The sequence below is a fragment of the Oncorhynchus mykiss genome, chromosome 16 (assembly GCF_013265735.2).
Source record: "Oncorhynchus mykiss isolate Arlee chromosome 16, USDA_OmykA_1.1, whole genome shotgun sequence".
NCBI lineage: Eukaryota > Metazoa > Chordata > Actinopteri > Salmoniformes > Salmonidae > Oncorhynchus > Oncorhynchus mykiss.
In genome coordinates, this window is record NC_048580.1 from 36,143,680 (window position 1) to 36,165,561 (window position 21,882).

General features: G+C 41.6%; 1 pseudogene; it reads left to right on the forward strand.

Moving 5' to 3' along the window:
- Positions 1–21,573, forward strand: part of LOC110491047 — a 35,307-nt pseudogene extending 13,734 nt beyond the window's left edge.
- The last annotated feature ends 309 nt before the right edge of the window (positions 21,574–21,882 follow it).

Below are 21,882 nucleotides of genomic sequence, written 5' to 3' on the forward strand. Positions count from 1 at the left end.
ATTTATTGGATATTTCAAACTTTTTTAACAAATCAAAAACTGAAAAATTGGGCGTGCAAAATTATTCAGCCCCCTTAAGTTAATACTTTGTAGCGCCACCTTTTGCTGCGATTACAGCTGTAAGTCGCTTGCGGTATGTCTCTATCAGTTTTGCACATCGAGAGACTGAAATGTTTTCCCATTCCTCCTTGCAAAACAGCTCGAGCTCAGTGAGGTTGGATGGAGAGCATTTGTGAACAGCAGTTTTCAGTTCTTTCCACAGATTCTCGATTGGATTCAGGTCTGGACTTTGACTTGGCCATTCTAACACCTGGATATGTTTATTTTTCCATTCCATCTACAACCATTCCATTGTAGATTTTGCTTTATGTTTTGGATCATTGTCTTGTTGGAAGACAAATCTCCATCCCAGTCTCAGGTCTTTTGCAGACTCCATCAGGTTTTCTTCCAGAATGGTCCTGTATTTGCCTCCATCCATCTTCCCATCAATTTTAACCATCTTCCCTGTCCCTGCTGAAGAAAAGCAGGCCCAAACCATGATGCTGCCACCACCATGTTTGACAGTGGGGATGGTGTGTTCAGCTGTGTTGCTTTTACGCCAAACATAACGTTTTGCATTGTTGCCAAAAAGTTAAATTTTGGTTTCATCTGACCAGAGCACCTTCTTCCACATGTTTGGTGTGTCTCCCAGGTGGCTTGTGGCACACTTTAAACAACACTTTTTATGGATATCTTTAAGAAATGGCTTTCTTCTTGCCACTCTTCCATAAAGGCCAGATTTGTGCAATATACGACTGATTGTCGTCCTATGGACAGAGTCTCCCACCTCAGCTGTAGATCTCTGCAGTTCATCCAGAGTGATCATGGGCCTCTTGGCTGCATCTCTGATCAGTCTTCTCCTTGTATGAGCTGAAAGTTTAGAGGGACGGCCAGGTCTTGGTAGATTTGCAGTGGTCTGATACTCCTTCCATTTCAATATTATTGCTTGCACAGTGCTCCTTGGGATGTTTAAAGCTTGGGAAATCTTTTTGTATCCAAATCCGGCTTTAAACTTCTTCACAACTTCAAAAATTTCAATACGCATTTTTCTACTGCTGGCCATGCTTTCCACCTGGCTACTCCTACCCCTGTCAACAGCACTGCACCCCCAACAGCAACTCGCCCAAGCCTTCCCCATTTCTCCTTCTCCCAAATCCATTCAGCTGATGTTCTGAAAGAGCTGCAAAATCTGGACCCCTACAAATCAGCCGGGCTAGACAATCTGGACCCTTTCTTTTTAAAATTATCTGCCGAAATTGTTGCCACCCCTATTACTAGCCTGTTCAACCTCTCTTTCGTGTCGTCTGAGATTCCCAAAGATTGGAAAGCAGCTGCGGTCATCCCCCTCTTCAAAGGGGGGGACACTCTTGACCCAAACTGCTACAGACCTATATCTATCCTACCATGCCTTTCTAAGGTCTTCGAAAGCCAAGTCAACAAACAGATTACCGACCATTTTGAATCTCACCATACCTTCTCTGCTATGCAATCTGGTTTCAGAGCTGGTCATGGGTGCACCTCAGCCACGCTCAAGGTCCTAAACGATATCTTAACAGCCATCGATAAGAAACATTACTGTGCAGCCGTATTCATTGATCTGGCCAAGGCTTTCGACTCTGTCAATCACCACATCCTCATCGGCAGACTCAACAGCCTTGGTTTCTCAAATGATTGCCTCGCCTGGTTCACCAACTACTTCTCTGATAGAGTTCAGTGTGTCTGTTGTCCGGACCTCTGGCAGTCTCTATGGGGGTGCCACAGGGTTCAATTCTTGGACCGACTCTCTTCTCTGTATACATCAATGAGGTCGCTCTTGCTGCTGGTGAGTCTCTGATCCACCTCTACGCAGACGACACCATTCTGTATACTTCCGGCCCTTCTTTGGACACTGTGTTAACAACCCTCCAGGCAAGCTTCAATGCCATACAACTCTCCTTCCGTGGCCTCCAATTGCTCTTAAATACAAGTAAAACTAAATGCATGCTCTTCAACCGATCGCTACCTGCACCTACCCGCCTGTCCAACATCACTACTCTGGACGGCTCTGACTTAGAATACGTGGACAACTACAAATACTTAGGTGTCTGGTTAGACTGTAAACTCTCCTTCCAGACCCATATCAAACATCTCCAATCCAAAGTTAAATCTAGAATTGGCTTCCTATTTCGCAACAAAGCATCCTTCACTCATGCTGCCAAACATACCCTTGTAAAACTGACCATCCTACCAATCCTCGACTTTGGCGATGTAATTTACAAAATAGCCTCCAATACCCTACTCAACAAATTGGATGCAGTCTATCACAGTGCAATCCGTTTTGTCACCAAAGCCCCATATACTACCCACCATTGCGACCTGTACGCTCTCGTTGGCTGGCCCTCGCTTCATACTCGTCGCCAAACCCACTGGCTCCATGTCATCTACAAGACCCTGCTAGGTAAAGTCCCCCCTTATCTCAGCTCGCTGGTCACCATAGCATCTCTCACCTGTAGCACACGCTCCAGCAGGTATATCTCTCTAGTCACCCCCAAAACCTATTCTTTCTTTGGCCGCCTCTCTTTCCAGTTCTCTGCTGCCAATGACTGGAACGAACTACAAAAATCTCTGAAACTGGAAACACTTATCTCCCTCACTAGCTTTAAGCACCAACTGTCAGAGCAGCTCACAGATTACTGCACCTGTACATAGCCCACCTATAATTTAGCCCTATCAACTACCTCTTTCCCAACTGTATTTAATTTATTTATTTATTTTGCTCCTTTGCACCCCATTATTTTTATTTCTACTTTGCACATTCTTCCATTGCAAAACTACCATTCCAGTGTTTTACTTGCTATATTGTATTTACCTTGCCACCAAGGCCTTTTTCTGCCTTCTCCCTTCTCACCTCATTTGCTCACATTGTATATAGACTTGTTTATACTTTATTATTGACTGTATGTTTGTTTTACTCCATGTGTAACTCTGTGTTGTTGTATCTGTCGAACTGCTTTGCTTTATCTTGGCCAGGTCGCAATTGTAAATGAGAACTTGTTCTCAACTTGCCTACCTGGTTAAATAAAGGTAAAATAAAAATAAATAAAAAAAAACAACAGTATCTCGGACCTGCCTGGTGTGTTCCTTGTTCTTCATGATGCTCTCTGCGCTTTAACGGACCACTGAGACTATCACAGTGCAGGTGCATTTATACGGAGACTTGATTACACACAGGTGGATTGTATTTATCATCATTAGTCATTTAGGTCAACATTGGATCATTCAGAGATCCTCACTGAACTTCTGGAGAGAGTTTGCTGCACTGAAAGTAAAGGGGCTGAATAATTTTGCACGCCCAATTTTTCAGTTTTTGATTTGTTAAAAAAGTTTGAAATATCCAATAAATGCCGTTCCACTTCATGATTGTGTCCCACTTGTTGTTGATTCTTCACAAAAAAATACAGTTTTATATCTTTATGTTTGAAGCCTGAACTGTGGCAACAGGTCGCAAAGTTCAAGGGGGCCGAATACTTTCGCAAGGCACTGTAAATGTAGCTGATACTAGCCTCCTTCTGGCTTCAAAAGAAAAACAGGCCTTATTCCTAAAATAAAATCCCAATTTCAGGATTGTTGAATATGCAATTTAAAAGAGAGGCCAACATCAATTCAAATTCCAAGATATTTATATGAGGTTACAACCTCAATCTCCTTGCCCTTACAGGTAGTAATAGAGAAAGGTTCAGAGGTCTATTTCTTGCTTTAGAAAACACCATTAGTTTAGTTTTGTCAGTATTGAGGATAAGCTTCAATTGACACAAGGTATGTTGAACAGTATTAAAAGCAGTTTGCAAGTTCTGGAAAGCTTTTGTAAGAGACGTGGCACAACAGTAAATAACAGTATCATCAGCATAAAAATGAAGTTGCGCATTTTGGACATTTTTGTCTAAATCATTTATATGAATAGTGAATGAGAGAGGACCAAGTACAGAGCCTTGGGGCACACCATTCAAGACAGACAATTTAACAGACATAAGCCCATCAAATTGTCCTATCAGAAATTGTTCTATCAGCAGCAGTTCTATCAGACAGATAGTTAGCAAACCATACAACCATATACTCTGAAAGACCTACACTCGACAATCTCTGCCTGACCAACTGTATCAAAAGCCTTAGAGAGATAAATAAAAAGTGAGACACTGCTGTTTTTTGTCAATGGCTTCAGTGATATCATTTAAAACCTTCATGGCTGCTGTAATTGTGCTATGCTTCTTTCTGAAGCCCGATTGGTACATTGATAAAATAGAGTTTAGCTGTTCACTCACAAGGGTTTCAAATATTTTCACCAGGAGTGACAGCTTTGAGATTGGCCTATAATTATTTAAAATATTTGGATCTCCCCCTTTTAAAAGTGGTAGGACAAATGCTGATTTCCAGATTTTCGAGAATTTCATTACATTCCAGGGTTAGATTGAACAGATATGTAAGTGGTTCAGCTATGAAATCAGCTGCCAGATTTAAAAAGCAGGGATCCAAAACATCAGGACCTGCAGGCTTTCTCTGATCTAAGGATTTCAGGGCTTTATGTACCACCTGCACTGGGAATGGCAAAAAGCTAAAGGTTTGACCAGCTCTCACTGGTTCTTCCACACAGGGTTGTACAGAGACAGAGGACACTGAATCAAACAGCCTACCAGATGATACAAAGTGCTCATTGAAACAATTCAGCATTTTAGTTTAGTCTTTTCTAGCAACAGAGTCCTTCAAAAAACATGACCGTAATTCATTAACATTACTTTTACCAGACATAGACTTAATAGCCTTCCAAAACTTTCTAGGGTCAATTTGGTTATCAATGGTAACAGACATAAAATATTCAGACCTTCCTGAGAAGAAAATAACACTTGTTTTGTCACTGCCTAAAAATAAGCCAATCAGCATCAGAACATGATTTCCTTGCTTTAGCCCAGGCTAGATTACGGTTGTGAATAATACAAGACAGCTCAGAAGAAAACCATGGATTAACCCGACCTTTAACCCTGAACCTGCGGAATGGGGCATGTTTGTTTACTATTTGGAAGAAAACATAATGAAAGAATTTCCAGGCAGTTTCCACATCAGGGTCAATCTGCTCCAGTCAAAATAAAACAAATCATGAAAGAAAGCCTGCTCATTAAAACACTTCAAATTTCTCTTACGAATAAAACGTGGGTTTGTCTTAGGAACCTTAGTATTTCTAACAGCAACAACAGCACAATGGTCACTTACATCATTACAAAAAACACCAACTGCAGAATATTTATGTGGAACATTGGTCAACATCAAATCAACCAGGATAGATTGATCTGGGCATTTAAGATTTGGGCGAGTAGGTGAGTTAATCAACTGGGTAAGATTCATAGAATTACAAAACATTTTTAAATCATCAGACACCGGCTTTAACCAACACCAGTTGAGATGACCAATCAAGATCATTTCACTGTAAAGAAGTTTAGACATAAGGTGCATCAAAGAAGAAAATGCATCACCGAGATAAGAGGGGGTCTATAACAGCCAATCACAGTTATAGAGAGACCCTTTGAAACCTCAATATTCAAAGCAAGAAATTTCAACTGTTTACAAATAGTTTCAGACTTGCCACACTTACAGGGAATTTAGTTTTTACATATTTAGCCACACACCCACCTTTCTTGACTCGATCAGTGCGATAAACATTTTAACCACTTATAAAAATATCCTTATCAAAAAGGATGCTTATCAAAAAAGGACTTGCTGAGCCAGGTTTCAGAAAACACAATTACATCAGCATCAGTTGATTTACCCCAAATCCTAACCCCATCAATTTCTGACAACAGGCTTGCATGAAAAATACCAAAACCAGATCTTGATTTAAAATCAGAGGGGGTTTGGAGACATTTCATATCAGGGCCAGGGTTAGGTTGCACGTTACCTGATATCAACAAAAGAAGAATAACAAGGCACCTCGGTTTAATAACCTTGCATGGCTTTCCTTTTTTAAGAGACCTACTGCAAGCGAATTCTACAAGTGAGTATCCAGACAATACAAAACAGTAATTTAAAACCATTAGGCTTTGGTAGTGACACAAATGGATACTGTTCACAGATATAACAATGTAATATTCAGGGCTGTCTAACTTGAGAATAATGCAGCCTGTTTCTTAAATTTCATCTGTCCTCGGACACTGTCGGAAGATACTGAGGTCCCAATGAATGTCCCAAGAGAATAAGGGTACATCCTTGTATACCATGTATTATACAGTTGACGTCTGAAGTTTACATACACTTAGGTTGGAGTCATTAAAACTATTTTTTCAACCACTCCACAAATTACTTGTTAACGAACGATAGTTTTGGTAAGTCGGTTAGGACATCTACTTTGTGCATGACACAAGTAAGTTTTCCAACAATTGTTTACAGACAGATTATTTCAATTATAATTCACTGTGTCACAATTCCAGTGGGTCAGAAGTTTACATACACTAAGTTGACTGTGCCTTTAAACAGCTTGGAAAATTCCAGAAAATGATATCATGGCTTTAGAAGCTTCTGCTAATTGACATCATTTGACACAATTGGAGGTGTATCTGTGGATGTATTTCAAGGCCTACCTTCCAACTCAGTGTCTGTTTTGGGAAAATCAAAAGAAATTAGCCAAGACCTCAGAAAAGAAATTGTAGACCTCCACAAGTTTGGTTCATCCTTAAGAACAATTTCCAAACGCCTGAAGGTACCACGTTCATCTGTACAAACAATAGTAGGCAAGTATAAACACCATGGGACCACGCAGCTGTCATACCGCTCAGGAAGGAGACGCTTTGTCTCCTAGAGAGGAACTTACTTTGGTGTGAAAAGTGCAAATCAATCCCAGAACAACAGCAAAGGACCTTGTGAAGATGCTGGAGGAAACAGGTAGAAAAGTATCTATATCCACAGTAAAACGAGTCCAAAATTAACATAACCTGAAAGGCCGCTCAGCAAGGAAGAAGCCACTGCTCCAAAACCGCCAGTAAAAAGCCAGACTACGTTTTGCAACTCCACATGGGGACAAAGATTTTGTGAGAAATGTACTCTGGGCTGATGAAACAAAAATAGAACTGTTTGGCCATAATGACCATCGTTATGTTAGGAAAAAGGGGGATGCTTGCGAGCTGAAGAACACCATCCCAACCGTGAAGCACGGGGGGGATAGCATCATGTTGTGGGGTGGATTGCTGCAGGAGGGACTGGTCCACTTCACAAAATAGATGGCATCTTAAGGAAAGAATATTATGTGGATATATTGAAGCAACATCTCAAGACATCAGTCAGGAAGTTAAAGCTTAATGGGTCTTCCAAATGGACAATGACCCCAAGCATACTTCCAAAGTTGTGGCAAAATGGCTTAAGGACAACAAAGTCAAGTTATTGGAGTGGCCATCACAAAGCCTTGACCTCAATTCTATAGAAAATTTGTGGGCAGAACTGAAAAACCATGTGCGAGCAAGGAAGCCTACAAACCTGACTCAGTTAAACCAGCTCTGTCAGGAGGAATGGGCCGAAATTCACCCAACTTATTGTGGGAAGCTTGTGGAAGGCTACCCGAAACGTTTGACCCAAGTTAAACAGTTTAAAGACAATGCTACCAAATACTAATTGAGTGTATGTAAACGTCTGAACCACTGGGAATGTGATGAAAGAAATAAAATATGAAAGTTAACATTCTCTCTACTATTATTCTGACATTCAACATTCTTAAAATAAAGTGGTGATCCTAACTGATGTAAAACATGGAATTTTTTACTAGGATTAAGTGTCAGGAATTGTGAAAAACTGAGTTTAAATGTATTTGGCTAAGGTGTATGTAAACTTCCGACTTCAACTGTATGTCTCCTCCTCTGTGTTGTTCCCTGTAGTAGCATTGTTTGTCATGTTTATGTCCAGATGCTGTTCCTCATCCGTTGTTGGGACAGTTTTATGTAGGCTCTAACATTTTGTGGGCACCGTTTGTCACCGTTATTGTGAAAGTAATGTGTTGTGTAATGGCTTTTCTGGTATGAAACAAAAAAAAGATTGGGTGAGTTTGCACCACCAAGATTGATATGCTAATATCGCCACAGTAATTGAGGGATGTCTCCTTTCGTGGAAAAGGACAAAGTAGTAGAAGAAGTAGATACTGATGCTGCTTAAGCATTGCTCATCTTCACAGTGGGAATCCAGTCAACAAGGGTGTCTTGATAGATGTCAGCTGGTGAACCTACAGTACTGCATAAAGAAATAAATAGCACACCTGATGTTAGAATATCAGTTCTTCAGCTCACCTATACCATCAGTGCTCTTAATTGTTTGGTTGTGTTTCATTCATAACATCGAATGTTGTAATGGCAGCCACATTGGGTTTGACGCCCCGTTACTTAATTGCAAGACTCGGGGCTAAAGATACAAAATCCTTTAAGGAACCATGGACCCCCAACATTTTTAATGTTGATGTCTGAGTCCACTTCTACTCCTTAGAAACGATTACAATAGCCACAAAATCAAAAAATGCATGCATTTTTGTCAGGCAGGATCATACACCACTGCATGAGGGCAGTGCTCCATTTCGGCCTATTGTATCGGTTTATTTACAGGTCTATGCTATGCTTAAGATATCCTAATGTTGCTTGTTTCTCTATGTAGGGCAGACAATTGACTACTTGTATTTCACATTTTTGCAATATCAGAGCTTTCATTATTGGGTTACACAAGCTTATGTTGCCCACCCCCCTTCGAGCCAGGCATTCTTCTGCACTGTTTGAGTTAAGGGGGTGTGTCACAATATCTATACATTTAACCACTTTTTCAGTAATATATTTTTACACAACCATGTATTTCATATATGGGAGACAGAGATATGGAAAAACATGGTTGTGTTTGTTATAGGGGTATCTCAACATTTTGGGGGCCTTGCCACTAGCCTATATTATGATAATTTACCATTAGCATCAATTAGATTAGCCTGGCTAATTCTGCATTCAACAATGCTTAGGCACTGCCTTTCTGTTTGGCAAGACAACTACAAGTTGCCTAAAGCAGGATCAGACGGGGACCCAGGCTACAAACCAGTCTTTTAGTTGGGAAAACTTTAGGGGGGTTATGTTGCGAAAGTTTTAAACAATGGCCACTGAGCTTGTATTGTTTTTCTATCCCCAGGGGCCTGTTGCACAAAAGTAGAATTAAGACATCCGGGATAAATGACTCAGCTGAGCTCAATGAAGCCAAAACATGTGCGTCCAGGCTTAATTGGTTGCACAAAGACCAAGCCAGGATGAGCAGACACGGATTCATTAAGCCAGGTGAAACCAATCCTGGATAGGTGCGCGCTCACGGCTCACTCAAATAGACCCCGCCACAGATCACAGATTAACTGATTTACCATGGCAACTAGAGCCGCGTACTTTTCCCCGTCGGAAGCACAAATCCTCATGGAGGCATACGAGGAGGTAAAATATATAATTAAGAAGAAAGGCAACACCGCCACAGTGATAAAGCAAAGAGAAAAAGCGTGGCAAAGTATTGCAGACCGCCTGAATGCGTAAGTAGTGCACAATTACACACTCACCGCTCCGCTGAAACATCACAATTACAATTCAAATATTTAATTCACATCTCCAAAAATGCAGTTGTACTGTAATTATGAAACGGTTAATTTTTTTTATTGAAATGCACTGCAGATATGAGTGAAATTGTGTAAAGTAACTCCATCACACTGTATAAAGCTATGATAAAATGTTTGATATTTTTACTGAAAACAAGACAAAAATACCAAGTAATTTTTTGCAGTGTGACTCCATTAAGTGTGTGTGTGTGTGTGTGTGTGTGTGTGTAGATTAAACATGAACGGGCCAAAACGGACATGGCAGCAGGTCAAAATCAAATACAAGAACATTCTGCAGAATGGTATGGTCCCTGACTAATATTTAACAAAGCACAAGCATATATTGTACCCAGAAGGTGCCTGCTCACACATTGTCTGTACTGTTTTAGCAGTGAAAAAGAATACCCACAGACAAGGCACGGGTGGTGGGTCACCAAAGGCTGACCTTACCCCAGCAGAGGACATGGCCTTGGAGCTAAATAAAGGCAGGCCCGTCTTAGAGGGGATCCCTGGGGGGAAAGAGACGAGCATAGGTTCCTCCCAAGATGCCACCCGCTTCATTCAAGGTATGTCCTTCCATCTCTACATGGGATACAACCACATTCATATTGAATCAATTTGGACTGTCTGACTTTGGTTTACCTATTGCCTTGCAGTGTCTGGCAGCACTGTGTTCCTGTTAGAGCCACCAGCACAAGCACCAGACGATGCTGATCCAGTGAGTACTCCATCAAAGGCATACTGTAGGCCTGGCATGTCTTGTCTACTAGCTTCAATATGAATCCGATTAAATGTGATAGGGTGAAGGCCCCAGTGCAGCAGCAACAGCACATGATGGAGACGATGATGAGGAGGAGACCATCTCTCTGGATTCCAGAAGGCATGAGGTATCATGTTAAGACTGTGAAAGTACTATTTACTCTACAATGGTGAGGAGTCCTCATCAAAATCAAAAAATCTAATTTCTTTTACAGGACCCAGATGCTATACAGTGGGAAAACCAGCCTGGCAACATAGTGCGTATTAATAAAAGGACACCACATCCTGCCAAATTCCAGCTGCGCTAATTGTATTGTGTTCACAGAGCTCACAAGCTATCAGAAAGTTGTATGGCAACCACCTCCGGTGCCAAATAGAACTGGCAGACATAGACATTCAGTACAAGAAGAAAAAGATGGAAAATCTTGCACTGGAGTTCGAAATAAAAAAGAGGACAATTAGGAAACTGGACCTTGAAATAAAAAAACTTGAGAGGGAGGTGAGATATGCCTTCAATGTACACTGTATGCTAACTGTAACACAAATGTATTAATCATTATTTTTCTTTCCTCCCCCAGCTCCAAGAAGATGACACAGCTCAAAATAAAAATTAGGTATATTCTCGTAAAGTCAAGTGAGCCATGACATATGAGCTCTTATTGTGAGCACACAGGACGGTGGCATCTTTCTAAGGTTTTTTTTATTTTCCCAGCAATCAGTACAACCAAGTCATCGTTATAAGGCATCGCCCTCTTTTGCCCACCCCCCCCAGCACCAGGTGTGGCCACTAGCCTATATGAAGGCCCAAAATTGTGTGTTCCTTTCTGCTCTGACAATGGCATGCCCATTCGTGCGAGATGTGGTGGATGAAGAAGCACTTGTGCTGAGGAGAGCCTTCAGGTGAGAAAGGGTCTTCAGGGACCGGTTGGACCCACTGGCCTTCCCTGATGACCATCTATATGAAAGATACAGGTTTTCTGCAGATGGCATCAGGTATCTATGCAGACTACTGGGTCCCAGGATTAAGCACCGCACTGCACGGAGCCATGCACTGAGTGTGGAGCAAATGGTTTGTGTGGCCTTGCGCTTTTTTGCTAGTGGAGCCTTCCTGTACTCAGTGGGGGATGCAGAACAGCTGAACAAGGCCACAATTTGCCGCACAATAAGGAGTGTGTGTCTGGCTATCAAAGCATTAGCAGATGTCTTCATCTCCTTCCCTGGCCACAGAAGACTCTGTGACATCAAAGAGGAGTTCTATAGGATTGCAGGTAAGAGGATCTACAAATTACAGGACAACTGTTAACACATAGTAGGATACTCATTACTTTGTGTGACAGGTTTCCCCAATGTCATTGGTGCAGTGGACTGCACACACATAAGGATAAAAGCCCCCTCAGGTGCCCATGAGGCCGATTTTGTGAATAGGAAATCCTTTCACAGCATTAATGTTCAGGTGAACATAACTTTTTGATATTGTCCATTGACGAACACTCTGCATTGCCAGTGATGTGCATTGATTGGTGTAATATTCCTCATCTTATGATTTCAGATGGTCTGCAATGCTGACTGTGTGATCAGCAATGTTGTGGCAAAATGGCCTGGCTCAGTCCATGACTCCAGAATCTTTCGGGCCTCTGAAATCTATCAGTACCTATCACAAGGTAAGCCACACAACCCCTATTTATAACCATCATGGCTGTGTCAAGAATATCACTGTGTTTATGAGGTAGTAATGATGAGATTTTGTGTTGACAGGTGAATTCTCTGGTGTGTTGCTGGGAGACAGGGGGTATGGCTGCCAGCCTTTTCTCCTGACACCTTTCACAGACCCCCAGGAAGCACAGCAGGCCTACAACCATGCCCATGCCAGGACCAGGGCCAGAGTTGAAATGACCTTTGGCCTCCTGAAGGCACGCTTTCACTGCCTTCACAAATTAAGGGTCAGCCCTGTTAGGGCATGTGATATTACTGTGGCTTGTGCTGTCCTTCACAATGTGGCCTGCCTGAGGAAGGAGAGGGCCCCCAGAGTGCCACCAGCCATGGACTGGGACAATCCGGCAATCTTCCCTGATGACGACAGTGGTCGGCTGCTGAGGGACCAATATGTGTTGAATTATTTTAGTTAGTATGTGTGCTTTCAATTTTGGTTAAATATGTCCTGCGGTGGCAGAGGAATTTGGGTTTTTTTGGGTTCGTTTTTTGACGAATTTGGCCTCTTATGATGTTTGTGCGGTATACTGTGTGTAATACAAGGCTGCAGGGAGGCTACTGCATCCATTCATTTTTCTGTTCAGTTGATGTGTATGGATTTGTCCTGCATTTATTTTAGTGTGCAGACATGCAGGGTGTGTTATACACATTCAAAGGTCTGTATATGTATCATTTTGTATAATATGCTTAGATTCTGTGCTTTCCATCTTGTAGAGTCACTGTGACTTCAGTTTTGAAAGGAGCTGATGGTTTACCTGCTTTGTTTTGTCCTTATTCAATAAAGGAACATAATGTTACACATTGTGTTTTTATATTCATATGGAATGTGTATTTGTTTATATGACAGAGTACTAGGGCCACACTGAAGAAAAAGGATAAAGTCATAAATTTATGAGGCTGGTTCTTTCTGCAGAAAAGCTACATATTGTTTTTACAGTTTTGATACTTATGACAATGTGATACTTAATATTCTGGCACATCAGCATGTCTTTGTTTATGAAACCATACTGAAGTACAATTTCACGAAATGCCCCACATCTGTCATTTTAACAACTGTCCTCCTTTAAAACAACTGGTTACAATATTATGACTTGTGTTTTTTTCCCCTCTGTGGCCCTAATATTCTAGCATTTTATATATAGCCTTATAGTCTATGGGAAACTGTAAATTATCTAATGATAGCAACATCATCTAAAAATCATTTTTTATCCAAAATCATTGAAATTAATGATCACAAACGTTTAAATAACAGTGGGTCTAGTTATATGTGATAACAATGTATAGTGAGCAGTGAAATAACTATTGGTTTCCATTTGTGGTGACTGCTGACTGACATTAGGGATGAGATTAAATAGATCCTGGAATTTAGCCTGGTCTGGAGCAGGCTAGCTCCACAGAATAAATCTCCATGGTAATTTATACCATAACATATCCTCCTGCCCCCTATCCATCTTTAGTGCAACCGGATTACGGATCAATTGAGCCAGGATCACCAAGATATCCTGGCTTAATCCCTTATCCTAGTTTTGTGCAACAGGCCCCTGGTGTCCATTTTGGTGGAGGAGCTACAATGGCGATCCAACTTGTGGCCACACTTCCTTTTGCACAGCCTGTTTTTATCGAGTAACCATGAACTTACTAAGTAACGACTCCATTTTGTTGCTCCCTGGCTACAGACAGAAGCTAAAACAAGAAGCTCCCGTGCTGAGGTCTGTTCAATGCTGGTCCGACCAATCTGATTCCACGCTCCAAGACTGCTTCCATCACGTGGACTGGGATGTGTTTCGTATTGCGTCAAACAACAACATTGGCGAATACGCTGATTCGGTGAGCGAGTTCATTAGAACGTGCGTTGAAGATGTCATTCCCATAGCAATGATTAAAACATTCCCAAACCAGAAACCGTGGATTGATGGCAGCATTCGTGTGAAACTGAAAGCGCAAACCACTGCTTTTAATCAGGGCAAGGTGACCGGAAACATGACCGAATACAAACAGTGTAGCTATTCCCTCCGCAAGGCAATCAAACAAGCTAAGCGTCAGTATAGAGACAAAGTAGAATCGCAATTCAACGGCTCAGACACAAGAGGTATGTGGCAGGGTCTACAGTCAATCAGGGATTACAAAAAGAAAACCAGCCCAGTCACGGACCAGGATGTCTTGCTCCCAGGCAGACTAAATAACTTTTTTGCCCGCTTTGAGGACAATACAGTGCCACTGACACGGCCCGCAACCAAAACATGCGGACTCTCCTTCACTGCAGCCGAGGTGAGTAAAACATTTAAACGTGTTAACCCTCGCAAGGCTGCAGGCCCAGACGGCATCCCCAGCCGCGCCCTCAGAGCATGCGCAGACCAGCTGGCTGGTGTGTTTACGGACATATTCAATCAATCCTTATCCCAGTCTGCTGTTCCCAAATGCTACAAGAGGGCTACCACTGTTCCTGTACCCAAGAAAGCTAAGGTAACAGAGCTAAACGACTACCGCCCCGTAGCACTCACTTCCGTCATCATGAAGTGCTTTGAGAGACTAGTCAAGGACCATATCACCTCCACCCTACCTGACACCCTAGACCCACTCCAATTTGCTTACCGCCCAAATAGGTCCACAGACGATGCAATTTCACCACACTGCACACTGCCCTAACCCATCTGGACAAGAGGAATACCTATGTGAGAATGCTGTTCATCGACTACAGCTCAGCATTTAACACCATAGTACCCTCCAAACTCGTCATCAAGCTCGAGACCCTGGGTCTCGACCCCGCCCTGTGCAACTGGGTACTGGACTTCCTGACGGGCCGCCCCCAGGTGGTGAGGGTAGGTAACAACATCTCCACCCCGCTGATCCTCAACACTGGGGCCCCACAAGGGTGCGTTCTGAGCCCTCTCCTGTACTCCCTGTTCACCCACAACTGCGTGGCCACGCACGCCTCCAACTCAATCATCAAGTTTGCGGACGACACAACAGTGGTAGGATTTATTACCAACAACGACGAGACGGCCTACAGGGAGGAGGTGAGGGCCCTCGGAGTGTGGTGTCAGGAAAATAACCTCACACTCAACGTCAACAAAACTAAGGAGATGATTGTGGACTTCAGGAAACAGCAGAGGGAACACCCTCCTATCCACATCGATGGGACAGTAGTGGAGAGGGTTGTAAGTTAAGTTCCTCGGCGTACAGATCACAGACAAACTGAATTGGTCCACCCACACAGACAGCATCGTGAAGAAGGCGCAACAGCGCCTCTTCAACGTCAGGAGGCTGAAGAAATTTGGCTTGTCACCAAAAGCACTCACAAACTTCTACAGATGCACAATTGAGAGCATCCTGTCGGGCTGTATCACCGCCTGGTACGGCAACTGCTCTGCCCACAACCGCAAGGCTCTCCAGAGGGTAGTGAGGTCTGCACAACGCATCACCGGGGGGCAAACTACCTGCCCTCCAGGACACCTACACCACCCGATGTCACAGGATGGCCATAAAGATCATCAAGGACAACAACTACCCGAGCCACTGCCTGTTCACCCCGCTATCGTCCAGAAGGCGAGGTCAGTACAGGTGCATCAAAGCTGGGACCGAGAGACTGAAAAACAGCTTCTATCTCAAGGCCATCAGACTGTTAAACAGCCACCACTAACATTAAGTGGCTGCTGCCAACACACTGACTCAACTCCAGCCACTTTAATAATGGGAATTGATGTAAAATACATCACTAGCCACTTTAAACAATGCTACTTAATATAATGTTTACATACCCTACATTATTCATCATATGTATATGTATATACTGTACTCTATATCATCTACTGCATCTTTATGTAATACATGTATCACTAGCCACTTTAAACTATGCCACTTTGGTTACATACTCATCTCCTATGTTTATACTGTACTCAATACCATCTACTGCATCTTGCCTATGACGCTCTGTACCATCACTCATTCATATATCTTTATGTAAATATTCTTTATCCCTTACACTTGTGTGTATAAGGTAGTAGTTTTGGAATTGTTAGTTAGATTACTCGTTGGTTATTACTGCATTGTCGGACCTTGAAGCACAAGCATTTCGCTACACTCACATAAACATCTGCTAACCATGTGTATGTGACAAATAACATTTGATTTGATTTTTAACTCCTGCATGTCTTTAAATGGTGAAGTCATGAGAGATGGTCCATGACTGATAAGTGGCGGAGGAGTTTAATGTCCAAAGCGCTTTATCAAATGATGCCATGCTGACGTTTAATGTCAAGTATTTTACATTGACTTAGCTAAGTGCTTCTATTTTGGTTCACTGATATGTGTATATTCAAAGATTGAGCAACTGAACTCAGAAGCGTTGATTTAAAACAAAAAAGGTAAAGAAGAAGCCTCTGATAAGGTTTTTGATTAGCGCCAAATCTTTAGTTCTCAGTAATGACTCATTAAGCATTAAATCCCAGAACGTATTACCATGTAAAGTTAACAGCTAAGGTAACAGCCTGGTTATTTGCTGGTGCTTTTTGCTCAAGGCACTGGCTGTAAAGAGGAAGTGCTGCCCATTATTTTGTTATGTCATTGCCACAATGCTAATGCATTCTAAGTTAAAACTGGAGAATGTGCTTCATAGAGCTCACTAGTCCATTGTATTATGGTGTGTTAATGTGACTGTATGAATATTATCTGAATAATATACTCCATGCCTTTTACTGACTTAAACATTATTGACGGGTGTCCTGTGATATAATAGGAATGGGGGTATTTGATTTAAGATCGTGATGATAATGTAAGCATTTTTCTGTGCCAATATATTGTGAAAAGATCTATTGGTAAGTGTCTTGTGCTCTGTAACATTGTCTGAATATATATTGCTATTCATGTTTGTAGACTTAGACGGTCATTGCCGTTGAATTATGTTCTACTATGCATGTGCAGGATCATCAGGAGAACAGTGAAGCAATCCTACCTACAGAGGGCCCTCCAGCTCTGTCCATGTGAGGAGCACCTCTGCAGAAACTGTTCTAACAGTATAGCATTTTTAGAGCTGATGTGAGGAGGGATTCTAAAATGAATAGGTATGCAAGTTACACTGAAAACAGACGTGTTGGCCCATAGCTGATTGATCATTTCAACTCCATTCCTAATGATAGAGATCTAGGAACCCACAACAACATTTTGCCCTATGTAGAATAGCTTATCCCAACTAGCACATTTGGTTCCTTAGAAGTTGTGGTAATGTACCTTTTTGATTTCCCATTGGATCTGGGAACGAAGTCATACGTTTCCTGACCGTTTAAAAAAAGTGACATTTTACTGTTCTGTGAACAGAAGTGAAAATCCTACCTGTTCTGGGAGCGTACATTTTTAGGTTGCATGGATTGAGAACGTTTTACTATGGTTTCCTGAAAGTTTTCCTGGGAGGTTTAATTCACTTTCTGAGAATCATTTTAATAACACTGCTAGCTTAGTTTGGGTTAACTGTTTTGAACTCCAAACACAGATAGGACACTTGGAAATTTCATTTCCTTAGGCATTAACCATGCAAACACTTTTTTTTGTGGCACAGCGTCAGTGAGATCCAAAACTATGATCTTCTGTTCTCTATCCTTAGAATTAGTCCACTGTGTCACCAGGGTAGAGCTAGCATGCCATGTGTTTTTAACTCATACAAAGCTGTTCATTTTAGTCTAGTCAAACAGACCCCATTTCAAAGGAAACAAGCACTCATGAAGATCAGGTGTGGCGTTTCTCTCTTTCTGTTTTATTCATTAATTCCCTGGTTTTCCCCTGAAGGTTGACTACTTATATAGTTATGCATTACAGAACAACAACAAGCAGCCGATTGATCTCTTCCCTGGTGTACCCACCCTTGTAATGTCACCCATTTACACATTGGGGCAGAGCCCTAGATTATCTGCTTGCGTTGTTCGATTCCTCTTCTGTGTTCTCTCTCTCCTTCTCATTGGGCACACCACGTCATTTCAACGTGGAATTTTGGGTAAAACTTGTTTGAGAGGTTGAGCAATGCCTAGTTAAATATGAGATGTCAACCCTTATTCACCGACAAAAAAACAGCCAAAAGTTTGTTGAATTCCCAATGTGTTATCACTGCTTTCAACCATCTAAAAGCACAACCAAATTCCAATGGAAAAACAATGTCAGATGTTTGCTTTACTTGTCCTCTAAATGTGTCATCACTGCACTTTCAACCATTTAAAAACAGTTCAAATGGGAATACAATTTTGTATTTATACAACAACTTAATGTGTTACCACTGTGCTTCATCTAATAGCACAACCAAATGACCTGGATTTCAGTTGAGATTACATTAAAAGTACTTAGTGCAAGTGATCAATGCGTTTCAATATTCTGAACAGATTATTATAGAAATTGTGAAGATCTTGACAATGCAACCAAATATCAACATTTTAAGTATATCTAATGCTTGGATATTTTCTTCTGAGCCACTAGCTTAATATTTAAATTGTATTTTCGGTTGAGTTGGAGACGTGGATCCAACATATAATGTAACTTGTTAATAAGCTATTTACTGTGTTGGAAAAGTGATATTGAATTGTGTTTGGTTGTCAACGCAACCAAATATCAACATTTGAAGGAGATGTAACTTTTGTGCTACTGACTTAGTCTGGTGGTAATTACAGTTTGACTACAAATTAATAATTGATATGTTGGATTCACGTCTCCATCTCCACCAATAATCAAAGTTAAAGCTGAGGACTAAATCAAATCTAACTTTAAATTCACTTAGCGGGGCTATGTCATAAACCCTTGTTTGATTTGATCCTATTCTTTAAATTTTCTTGGTTGCGTTGACAACCAAACACAATTCAATATCCAGTTTGATATGTTGGAGTCTCGTCTCCATTGCAAACAAAAATCAAGGTTAAAGAATAGGACTCAAACACAATAGGACTCAAATCAAATCAAGCTTTAAAGTCACTAGCTTTAAAGTCATAAACCCTAAAAGTTCCGGAATGGGGTGAAAATGACAGCCAATCCAAACCAGTCTAATTGGAATTAATTGCAGTAGAGTCATAATCCTCATTTTACTTATGAAGGAAAATAAAAGTAAGGCATGTGAAAGATTGTTAGTGAGAAGCAGAGTTTTCAGGCCGCATCTCCATTTAAGTGTTTTGTATTTTTTCAGCATCTCTGTCTGTTGAGCGACCGTGAGTCAATAGCTAAAATTAAATGGGCTCCATCGATCGGGGAGATTTGGCTGTTTACTGTGTGTGAAGATGGCCAAGCATCTAGTCAGTCAATGATGACGAATGATAGTCATCGGGAGACAATGCCTCCTAAACGATGGAAGGTGAAGTGCCTGACCATGGAAGCCAGAGGACAAGCGTAATCAAGGAAATAAAATGTTGATTCATCCCTGCACTTGTATGCTGGTTAAATCAAAAAGTGGGCTGGTTAATATGGTCATTGTCCAATGATCTGTTCTCTTAACAACTCTCACTTCACAGTTGCTGTCTTTCGGGCTCCTATCCCTTCTACTTGCCGCTTTCAAGTGGTTAACTGTGAAGACAGAGGGTTCGTATTGGCACATTGGAGAGTTCAGTATCTGGCCATGGAATGGAGTGTTTAAAGCAGGGCCAGCAGACAGTAGCAGCCTGTCTTTGTGCACTGGTGTAGAAGCCTGTATCGGTTAAGTTGGTACTAAGTGATCTAGAGTGAGATGAGGGCAGATTTCAGTTTTGTTTTCTTTCTACATCCAGTAAATGGCTGTGAACCTTAGGTGGACCTAACCCATTGACTCTCAGCCGTCCTCAATTTGTCTCCATTGACCAGACCACCGCTGTCTCAGCCATTACATCTCCTGTTAATATTTGCCATTAAAATCAGCTGAACGGCGATTAACCGTGGGGCCTATAAAAGACTGCATGTCATCAGTCAGATACAGTGGTGAAATCAGCAGCTTCTCCCCTGGGAATACGTTTTTCTACATCTCAAAAATGAGGTTGTGTGAGGCAGAGGATGGAAGGAGTGGGGGAATTGGGCGAAGGAGAGTGGTCTGATGGTGGATGCTGTGAGAGAAGGGTGGGAAAAAAGATTGTGAGAGAATGATGTTGAAATAATTCAGCCTTAAAGTTTTCGAGAGTGGCACTACAGCTACAATAGTGATTTTGTGTCTTTGTATTCCTCAAAAGTATTGTTTTGAGAATAAGTGGTTACTACAAAATAACAAAATAGGTATTGCCATGCAATGCAACACTCCAACAATGATTGGATGGCCTTTACAGTGCTTGATATAACTATGTTAGCTACAAGACTACTTGTTGTAGTCATTTTAACTCCCTCTCTCCCGTTTGCCAACTAACTGCAACACCTAGCTACTATAGCTCCATGGGCACAAAGGACAGGAGGCAAGGAGACAAGGAAGGAAGCCAATGTTGAATTAGTGTGACTCCTCCAATGGCAGTCCCTCAATAATTCAACTGTGAAGAGTCTGAATCATGCTTTGATGGTTTTCTGTTGCTCTAGCTACTCATCTATGAAATGCCCTATCCATTCAAACAACAAGCAGAGCTCTTCAACGCCAGTCCTGGAGGGCTAGAACATTTCAGTTTTTTAATAATCTCCTTCTAATTAGAGACAGAATCAGAACTGGGACACCAGGTGAGTGCAGTTACCTAGCAGGTTTTAGAGACAGATAGCAGGTAGAAAGAAAAAGCTGTGTTTCGGCCCCCTAGGACTGGAGTTGAAGGGCTCAGTATAGTACAGTCAGATCTGAGCCAGAGCTCTATTCTCATCATAGTCCTGGTTTAGTGATATATTCTAATACCCCCGCTTGTGCACTGACCCCTGCCTGCGTCTCATAGCATAACCATGTTCTGCAATGACAGAGGTGTTGGGAGACAAGACACTCGCTCTATCCTCTGCTATCATTGTTTTTTGTTACATGGTTACACCACATACAGTACCGGTCAACAGTTTGGACACGTCTACTCATTCAACAGTTTGGACACATCTACTCATTCAACAGTTTTTATAAATGTTTTACTATTTTCTACATTGCAGAATAATAGAGAAGACATCAAAACTATGAATTAACACATATGAAATCATAGACTGTTGGAAAAGCATTCCAGGTGAAGCTGGTTGAGATAATGCCAAGAGTGTGCAAAGCTGTCAAGGCAACGAGTGGCTACTTTGAAGTGTCTCAAATATAAAATATATTTTGATTTGTTTAACACTTTTTTTGGTTACTACATTGTTCTGTATGTGTTAGTTCATCGTTTTGATGTCTTCACTATTATTCTACAATGTATAAAATAGTCAAATTAAAGAAAAAACCTTGAATGAGTAGGTGTGTCCAAACTTTTGACTGGTACTGTATATTAACTGTATATTTGTAGGCTCTCATCCTTCTCTCTTATTCAAAGCTGTGTACGGAAGTCTTTTCTCTTGTCGTTCTCCTCTCTTTTTGTCCTCAGGGTCAATTGTGAATGTGGTCAGGAAAAAGGCAGCCAGATGAATTCATGTTGCTGTAGAGGAGATGCCAGTCACTAGAGTATAGATGTTATCTGTGACGTTTGAGGTTCATTGATGGGTTACTACCTCAGCTGTATGCCCTCAGTTTAGTACAAGTGGATATGGACAAGAGTATGTCTAGGCCTTGCTATAACGTCAGGTGCGCAAGCAAAGCTAAATTCTAAAAGTGGACTTTTGTCCAGGACAATAGGGTTGTGAAACCATTATAGCCCTGCTGCCATACAGTTACCACATTATTCAGGCTCACAGACATTCTAATTTCT